Below are 9,579 nucleotides of genomic sequence, written 5' to 3'. Positions count from 1 at the left end.
TATTGAAGAGAAAAATATGTGGGACTCATCTACCAGTGGTTGCCCACAATTGGGGCCAATGGGCCTATATCTAGCATCTCTCACTCAATCATGTTGTAAGATGGGCATAATATAAATTATCTATTTAGCTTGTCATATATATATATATATATATATAAAACAATGATCATAATAATTAGAAGCATGGGACCAGTTGAAACAATGTTGTCTTCTCATAAATGTTTCAACACTAAGTCACTAACTTACTAGCATTCATTAAACCCATTTTTATTATGCCCATTTTAGTCCCTATGACCACATCAAATGGAGTTTACTCTGAATTTAGATTGCGTGGCCAACAAACACATTTATCCAACTTATTAAGTTTGTTTAGAAAACTATATGTAATTTTTATAAATATCTTTTAAAGTAATAGTATAAAACATATACTATATGAAAGAATATTGTTTCTTAAAAATCTTTCAAAAACTCAATATTGCCAATACGTAAGTCTTTTAAGTGTGTATTAGTAGTCTTAGGAACTTAGTGTAGCTAACAGGAGATCTTCTCCGCACAAATGTATAATTTGGAATCGATTAAGTTGCTTTCCCAATTTAACGAAGTTTGGCCAATTTAAGGACATTCATCATTGTCACTAAAGTAGTGACACCCAATCTCATTCTCCTGTATATAAAAGGAGGATAGCTGAAGACACAAGAGTCACCTACAAGACTAGTTATATGTGAAGATGTAAAGACAATCCTACTAATTTGCACAAGAGTCTCCTAGCATAACCGAGTTCTATTACTAATCTAAGGACTTTCGTTATCGTATACTAAAGTAATGACACTTAAACTCATCTTCCTATACACAAGAGAATGGTAGCTAAGGATACAAAGTGTCACTTACGAGATTGTCCGCTCATACGATGAATGATTAGATTGAACAAGGCATTATGTAGGTAACGGGCCTGCGCATATATCTAGAATTCACGTTGTAAACTAGACTATATTAAGCATATGTCAGGTTTAAAATATGTAAGTCATCACATGTGAGGTATGATTGATCTCATGTCTTTACAACTTGGCTTTTGATCAGGATATAACATTAATTGTGTAGAAGAATAATAGAACAATTATGTTATTTTGTTTTTTTATTAATTTCATGTTCATTTCTTAAGACTAAAGATGGATACAATGTCAAATCTCTTGAATCATCGTCATCTATTATTCACAATAGATGGTAGTTCACACTTTAATGTATGAACATACCCTAATTGTATATCTCTTATTTCAAGGTTGGTTTACCCTATGAGTGGGCAATCGGCCTACTAACAATGGTAGAGATCTCTCAGGATCTTAAGAAAAATTATTGATGACTAATACAAAATATTTATTAATGAGAGATAAAATGTACATCATATAAATATATAACTTCATTAATCAAGCTATTAAGCCCGTATCCTAGCTTGTACTGTTCCGTAGGCTTTCGCAGTCTTCCCGGTCGAATTCCGGCAACCTGCGATCTGTTATCGGCAGTTGCGCACAATCTTAAGTTGTGTCCCGTATTCCAAAGTCGGCTCAACCCGAGACTTGTACCCTAGCGACCGCGCCGTTGCCGGGGTTTCAACGCCACAACTCGCGCACCGATCCGATACCCAGGCCAGGAGATGTGGGCCCGCGTTCATCTAGAGGAAAACGCCGCGCATTGTGAATTCTGTGAGAATCTCTACGACCTGTCACATCAAATCAAGTCAAGTAGACCACCATACCTCAATGCCACCTCACCCTACAACAAGTACAAACACTCACTCCATCTTTTCCACAAGTCAACTCTCTCCTCCCTACCATCCCTCTTTTACCAAACTTTCAAACAAACCCATACCTCTCCATTCCCTTCCTTACAACACCCATCCATACCAAACCATCACCTCTCATTCTCTCTCATTCTCTCTCATTCTCTAAGCAATTTCTCTAATCCCATGAGAGCTTCCAACGTCCAAGCTCTCTCTCCCATGTGTGGCCCACTTTCCCACCCTCTCATCTCCCATCTCTACCATTTATTCTCCATCAACCTCCATTAAAACAGAAGGCAAGGAGCATAAGAGTCTAAGAAGCTAAAGAAGAAGGCCGATAGGTGGGTGATCCACCGTTGATTTCAATTTTTGAGCCACATGTTGTGAGACCCACATTGATGTATGCAATGTAGAGAGGGGCCCATAGTGGCGGGGTCTCTCTATCTCACCATTTCTCTCTCTCTCTCTCTATCTCTCTCTTTCTCCATTTCTTTTGGTGATGTTGATGATGAGAGTGGCCCGCTTATGACGTATATATTATATCCATACCGTCTGTTTTGGGATGTATGGACCCCACCGTGATGAATGGATTAGATCCACACTGTCCATCTGAGGACTATGTATAAGTGGGGCCACCTCTCTACATATGTGTGGTTGGTGGGCCACGAGTTGTAAGGGAAAACACTCTACAACAAAAAAAGAAGAAAAAGAAGAAGAGAACTTAATATTTAAATTATATATATATATATATATATATATATATAGATCTATATTTAAATAATATATATATATATATATATATATATGTGCATTGAGGTGGGCCACACGTGTGGACCCACCATGTTAGATGCGTTAAATCCCACCATCCAGAACGTCCAGAGGGTCTGGACGGTGGGCACCTTGAATGTTACACACACACACACACACACACACACACACACACAAGAGAGAGAGAGAGGTGAAGTGAAGTGGGGTGGCCCATGTACGTGGGACCCTGTGATGTATGGGTATTACCCACGCCGTCCATCCAAATTCATGGGACCCACTTGCATGAAGTGTGGCTGGTGCGTCTCACAACAGCTATTAAGCTTCTGTTTGACGTCACCAGTTCAAGTGGACCCCACCATTGAAATTTGTGGGGGACAGTGACATCCATCGTTCAAACTTCTAAGGGCCACAGTAGTTTCCCAACAAGCTGATATTTGTTTTCACTTCATTTATGTCTGTGTTAATTTATAAATTGGTTGGATCTCAAAATATATCACGGTGGGCCACACCGTGCAATCCAGTCGTTGATCAGGTGGACCACGTTGTAAAAGCTAGTGGGGATTGAACGTCTACCATTGAAAGCCTGTTGGGTCACAAAAGCTTTGGACCAATATGATATTTGTTTTCCTCTTTATCTAGGTCTTTGTGACCTTGTGAATAGATTGGATGGAAAATAAACGTTATGGTGGGGTCCACCTTGATGTATGTGCTGTACATCCATGTTGTTCATCTAGTGGGCCCATTTGGGAGGTGCAGGCCCACCCGCTATGCGGATCCAGTGTGATGTATGTGAGGCCCAAATGGAGAGGCCCATTGTGATGTATTTGAGGCCCACGGGATAGGACCCATTATGATGGAATTGCGGACCCAGATGGAGAGGCCCGATGTGATGTATACAAGGCCCATATGATGAGGCTCACCTACTTGAATTTGTGGCCTATGGGCAAGGCCCATTGTGATGTATTCGAGGCCTATGGGCTAGGCCCATTTTAATATATCCGTGGCCTATGGGCAAGGCCCACTGTGATATGTATTAGGCCCATGACGCATGGCCCTTTTGATGTATATGAGCCCCGGATACGTGTCCCATTTGATGCATATGAGATCTATGTGTAGGGCCCACATGTTATGTATTTGAGGCCCATGAGCAGGGCCCACCTGTTGTGTATACGAGGCCCATTGGTGTGGCCCGTGGACGCGGTCCACTTGATGTATTTAAGGCCTAGGTGCGAGGCCCACCATTATGTATATTAGGCCCATTGAGCCGCCCATTGTGATGTATTCGAGGCCCATGAGCAAGGCCCAATGTGATGTATTCGAGGCTCGTGGGCGAGGCTTAATGTGATGTATTCGAGGCCCATGGGCAAGGCCCAATGCGATGTATTCGAGGCCCGTGGGTGAGGCCTAATGTGATATATTCGAGGCCCATGGGCAAGGCCTAATGTGATGTATTTGAAGCCCATGCGATGTGGCCCACTTGATTTGTATATGGCCTTTATGTGAGGCCACGAGCTCATTATATGTTTTGGCTTTATATGTAGGCCACTCCTTGGGAGCAATGTTGGTTAGATGTCCACGTTGATAGACAATGATGGTTGGATGTCCACATTGTGACCTTCCCTTAGGCCTTGTTAGGCCCATTCTCACCAATTCCGTTTGGTCAGGGCCGATTACGATTGTCGAGGCCGATTCCGTTTGGTCAAGGCCGATTCTGCTTGTCGAGGCCAATTCCGATTATCGAGGCCGATTCCGTTTGGTCGAGGCCGATTCCGTTTGGTCGAGGCTGATTTTGTTTGGTCGAGGCCGATTTTGTTTGGTCGAGGCCGATTTCGTTGGTCGAGGCCAATTCCGATTATCGAGGCCGATTCCGTTTAGTCGAGGCCGATTTCGATTGGTCGAGGCTGATTCCGATTATTGAAGCCGATTTCGTTTGGTTGAGGCCGATTCCGTTTAATGAGGCCAATTCCAATTGTCGAGGCCTAATGTAATGTATATAAGGCCCATGGGATGGAGCCCTTTATGATGTATATTAGGCTCCTGTTAGAGGCCCATTGTGATGTATATGTGGCCCATGTGATGCGGCCCACTTGATGTATATGAGGCCCAATGTGACGTATTTATGGTCATCTATTGAGGCCCACCTTGATGTGATGCATAATAGACCCGTGTGAGAGGCCCATTGCGATGTGTTTGGGGCCCATGGGTTGTGACCCGTTGTGATGTATTCAGGGCCCGTGGGACGTGGCCCATCTGATATATATATAGGCCCATGTGATGCAGCCCATGTGATGTGTATTAGGCCCATGTGACGCGACCCGTTATGATTGTATGAGGCCCATGGTGGTGCATTTGAGGGCCAGGCTATGGAGCCCATTGTGATGTATGTTGGGCCCATGTGAAAGGCCCATGTGGTGTGTATTAAGCTCTTGAGTGAGGCCCATGGTGTTGTATTTTTGGCCCTTGTGTGAGGCCATAGGTCCACTATATGTTAGGCTCTATGTGGGTCATTCCTTGGGGGCAATGTTGATTAAATGTCCACATTGTCGAAGTTGATTGTCGATGCCGGTTATTGATACTGATTATGAGTATGTGACAGCATAGCATCATGATACATGCCCACACGCATCATCTGCATGTTTGTTATGAGATGTGGTTAACCATTGCATATGTCATTGGGCAAGTTGTTATGAGATTTTCAGATAGGTGGAGGTTATCTCACATGAGCGCACAGTATGCTCATGATTGATGCATGATTGGATTGTATGACTCATGTACCTTGCATTGTATATTGTGATTACTGTACGCCCTAACGACATCAGGGCTGTAGCCTCCACAGGTACATCGTGGATGGCCAGATGGGACATTAAAAATCTGTTATTAACATTGGGCTGCCATAGATGACCCTGCGTGAAAATTTCTAAACCCTCTTGGTACCAAAGGACACCCCAATGTTGAGACCAAGTGGATATATATGAGCGCATGAGGGCCGTATACCAATAGGTCGCGTTTCCCACTGTGTTGTGGTCGGTTGGGAGGGGGTGTGGCCTTACCCGCCTGAGGGAGTGGGCATAGCTAGGTTGAGTTTGACTAGCTCGTGAATGGGTTCGCTATCGACGTGCCGGGTAGATATTGACTGACTACTGGTCAAGCGAATAGTGAGGTCTCTTCCACTTACCCAGTTGTACGCTTGATGGGGCGGCAAGCTGGTGTAGAGTGTACTAGACCCCGGTGATGATCCCAGAGATGAACAGTACTGATATGTGGACTTATTGAGTAGGAGTTGCATATTCATCCATTCATTCATTCACTATCCACTCGGGCTGGTGGTGCGCAGCTATTTGTTACGTGTACATTTACAATGGCCATGATTTCGGTTGGGGCATGCGACTAACCTGAGATTATGAGTTTACCACATTGAGTCTAACTATCTAAATTAGGTATGTGACTAGTTTGGATAAAAGTCCTTTGTGATAGATCTCATAGCCTGCGATACAACGTACTATCATCCCGACTTCACACTTCAGCATGATCATTCTATTCGCACCGTATACTTACATCTATGACATATGACATTTTGGGTTACTATATTTCTGCATTTATATGACCTAGATAAGGCTGATGGTATTCGTAACTCTTCCGAATTGCATATTGTATTGTATCCTCGATATCTGATATCTGGTTCATTATGTTTTTGCATTACATAGCCGATTTACATTACTTTCTCAGTATATGACGTTGACTTGCTATATCTTTTCATCGCATATCCTAGATGAGGTTGATGATATTTTCATGGACTTGGAGTATTTCCGCTTACTCTGATATTGTATGATTCATGTCAGAAATTCTGATATTGTATGATTAAGGCATTGTATTGAATACTTGATACTTATCTTGTACATACACTTATACCATCCTCTAAGCTTTCTATAAGCTTATGAACGATAGATGCGTGCAGGTGACGATAGGACGCAGTCGAGCTGGGGCAAGAGCGTGCGGCAGAGCTTCTGAAGATTTTATTATATGCATGTATTTCCTTTTCAGTATTGTACTCAAATGATTATATTAGTGGATATGTGGTGATGATGTTGTTCTTATGAATTGGGTAACTTGTGGTTATGCTTCTTATGAAACAAATCCATGTTAAAAATCTTCCTTGTAGGATCCCAGGATCGGAATCTGGCGTATGAGCGCTGGGAGCCGAGAATGGGCTACTACGGAGGCTGTCGGCACCGGATTCGGCGATCGAAAATTTTGTGAGCTCGGTTTCCGAGTTTGGGGCGTGACACAAGCTCTTCTTAATCTCATCTCCTTGAATTAAAGTTGACTTTAGCTATAGGTTCGGTCATGAGGTTTGCCAATATCTTTTTGATATGAATATCATTGAGGATTACTTTTTTTTACCTCCCACTTGATCACAAATATAATAATACTTCATCTCAATATGCTTGGATTTCTAATAATGTTTAAGATCATTCACTAAGTCAATGACAAATGTGCTATTTATCTTTAACATACAGGCTTATGCATACTCGGTCTAACATGTAGACCTTATACGAATCTCTAGACCGATACACACTCTTGAATAACAATACAACATATAATGCATTCAGCTTCTATGGTGAAAATGTTATGGATGTATTTTTTCCGACCATGAGATGCCATCTTAAAGAAAAAATATATAGCTTGAAGTTTGACTTTTACTCATTAGAGTTATTACTCCAAGTGGAATCTAAAAATCTTTGAACATCGAAATTTGTACCTTTACAATACAATATCAAGTCCTTAGCCCCTTTAAGATAATGTAATATACGTTTGAAGGCTTGCCAATAAAATTGTTATAGGTTACTTGATAATAGGTAACTATACTGATTATATAACTAATATCCAATATAGTGCAAAGTTTGTCATACATTAAGCTGCTTATTACACTTGCATAGGGAACTAAGGATAACCAATTTTTCAGCTTCATTCTGGGGGCACAATTTTATAGTATAAAAGATCTTCGAAACTGCTTTGCATATACACAATGATCTTTTGATACATTGTGAAGCTGAATGTGGTGATGGCTAAGTGGACCTTATGTACCATTGCCTTAAAAACTGTTTTCGCTCATAAATAGATTTTAACAATTTGTAAACTTTTTGTGTTCTTTTTTATCCACATATCTCATAGATTGTTACATGTATATTTTTCATTTAAATCAACATTCAATGTCTTTACATCCGTCTCATACAAGTCTAGGTCTAGACTTACAATAATGGATAAGATCATGTGGATTAATGAGAATTTTATTATTGATAAAAATGTCCATAATTATCATTTTCAATTTGTGTAAAACCTTTAACAACTAATTGTACTTTATATTTATCCGTTGTACCATTTTCTTTTTGAAAGTACCAATTTATTTCATATTGCTTTGTGATTGATTTACAAATATATAAGTTTTTAGACTTTATTTTTCTTCATGAAGACAATCTTTTCATCTATGACAACTCCTAATCATTCGAATTTAGAAGTAATAATGCATCCTAGTAAGAATCAAGTTTATCATTGTCAATTATAATGTAAGAATACACTATACCCTCGATTTGTAAGTATCTTTGGGGAATTAATCTTCTTTCATTTTGACATAAAATTTTATAAGCTAGTTGAGGTGTACTCATATTGTTCCGATGAACTATGGGAGCATTTCATTTTAAGAAGTACATATTCCCCTCTCCTAAGATGCATTTGGATATTTTAAAATGTTCGATATCAACTTTCTCCTTTGATTAGGGTACCTATTTTTAATTAAGGACATGTTCTAAAATTTTATCTCCATAGTTCTTATAAACTAGAACGTAACTTTTTGACTGCATATGATACCTCATGAATTATTCACTTAATGATTTTACTGTTAGGTTTACCTTTATGAGGAGTTGGCAATAAAATATATCCTAGAGATCCCCAATAGTGTAGGTTGATTAGAGAAGGAATTGTCTCACTTTACATCTCATATGAGGTATTGATGACAAATTTAAAAGAGGTTCTTTAAGATCATATACTGCTATAAGCAATTTTTAAAATGTTGTAGAGCGATTGGAATGTATTACCATCAATCTAACTGTGTCTAACTACATCTTATTTCTTCTCTTTACAACTCTATTTTGCTGCAGAGTACAAATTATCGTGTACCGCCGAACACTGCCAATACTTTTATAGTATGACTTGAACATATTTTATGTGTACTCATCACATTTATCAAATCCAATGATTTTGATATTTTTTAGTTGATTTTTTTACTTCGGTTTTATATTAAAGAAAATAGTCAAAGGCCCTTAATTTATGTAAGATCAGATATGCGTTACCACAACACACAATACAAACAATCTTTAATGAAAATTATGGAGTATTATCATCCAATTTGACATGTACATTTAATGGTCGACAAATATTTGAATGGATTATATCTATTTAACCCTTAGACCTATTCCTTTTTAAAAAAAAAATTGCTATGAGATTTCTCTAAATGCATTCATTGTTCACAAAATGACATATCAACTTTGGTGATGATTTTGTAACGAACATTTGTAAAAAAAAAAAGAAGTATCAGGTGATGATTGTCTTTTTATCGGCACGGTGACAGGAATAGTGGCATGTGTTTTCATAGGCAAAGAAAATCACATTAGACGTTTTTTTCCCCCCTTCCGTTATTCTATCTTAGGGGTTAGGAGGTGTTAAAAGCTTCTCCTCTTGATTGTTCTTCTTCATCTTCTTGTGGCCTTTCGATTGTCTCTTGGGTGTCTTCCGCTTATGGGACTATTTTAAGGCATTGGCTTCACTTAGCTAAATGAACCTAATATCTTAAGTGGTTAGAAAAATCTTTAAACGTTGTGATGGAATCAGTATTGTTAGAATGTTGAAGTTGCGAGAAAAATCTCTAATGACAATTCATTCGTTGTCTTGTAAAATAGTAGGGTCCATAGTCAGAACTTGTCGGGCATAAATGCTGGATTACTAGCTCAACTGGCTTTATGGCAAGATGGTCGTCATGAGAT

The sequence above is a fragment of the Magnolia sinica genome, chromosome 10 (assembly GCF_029962835.1).
Source record: "Magnolia sinica isolate HGM2019 chromosome 10, MsV1, whole genome shotgun sequence".
NCBI lineage: Eukaryota > Viridiplantae > Streptophyta > Magnoliopsida > Magnoliales > Magnoliaceae > Magnolia > Magnolia sinica.
The sequence above is the reverse complement of the archived record's forward strand: the minus strand, read 5'-3'. Positions refer to the sequence as shown.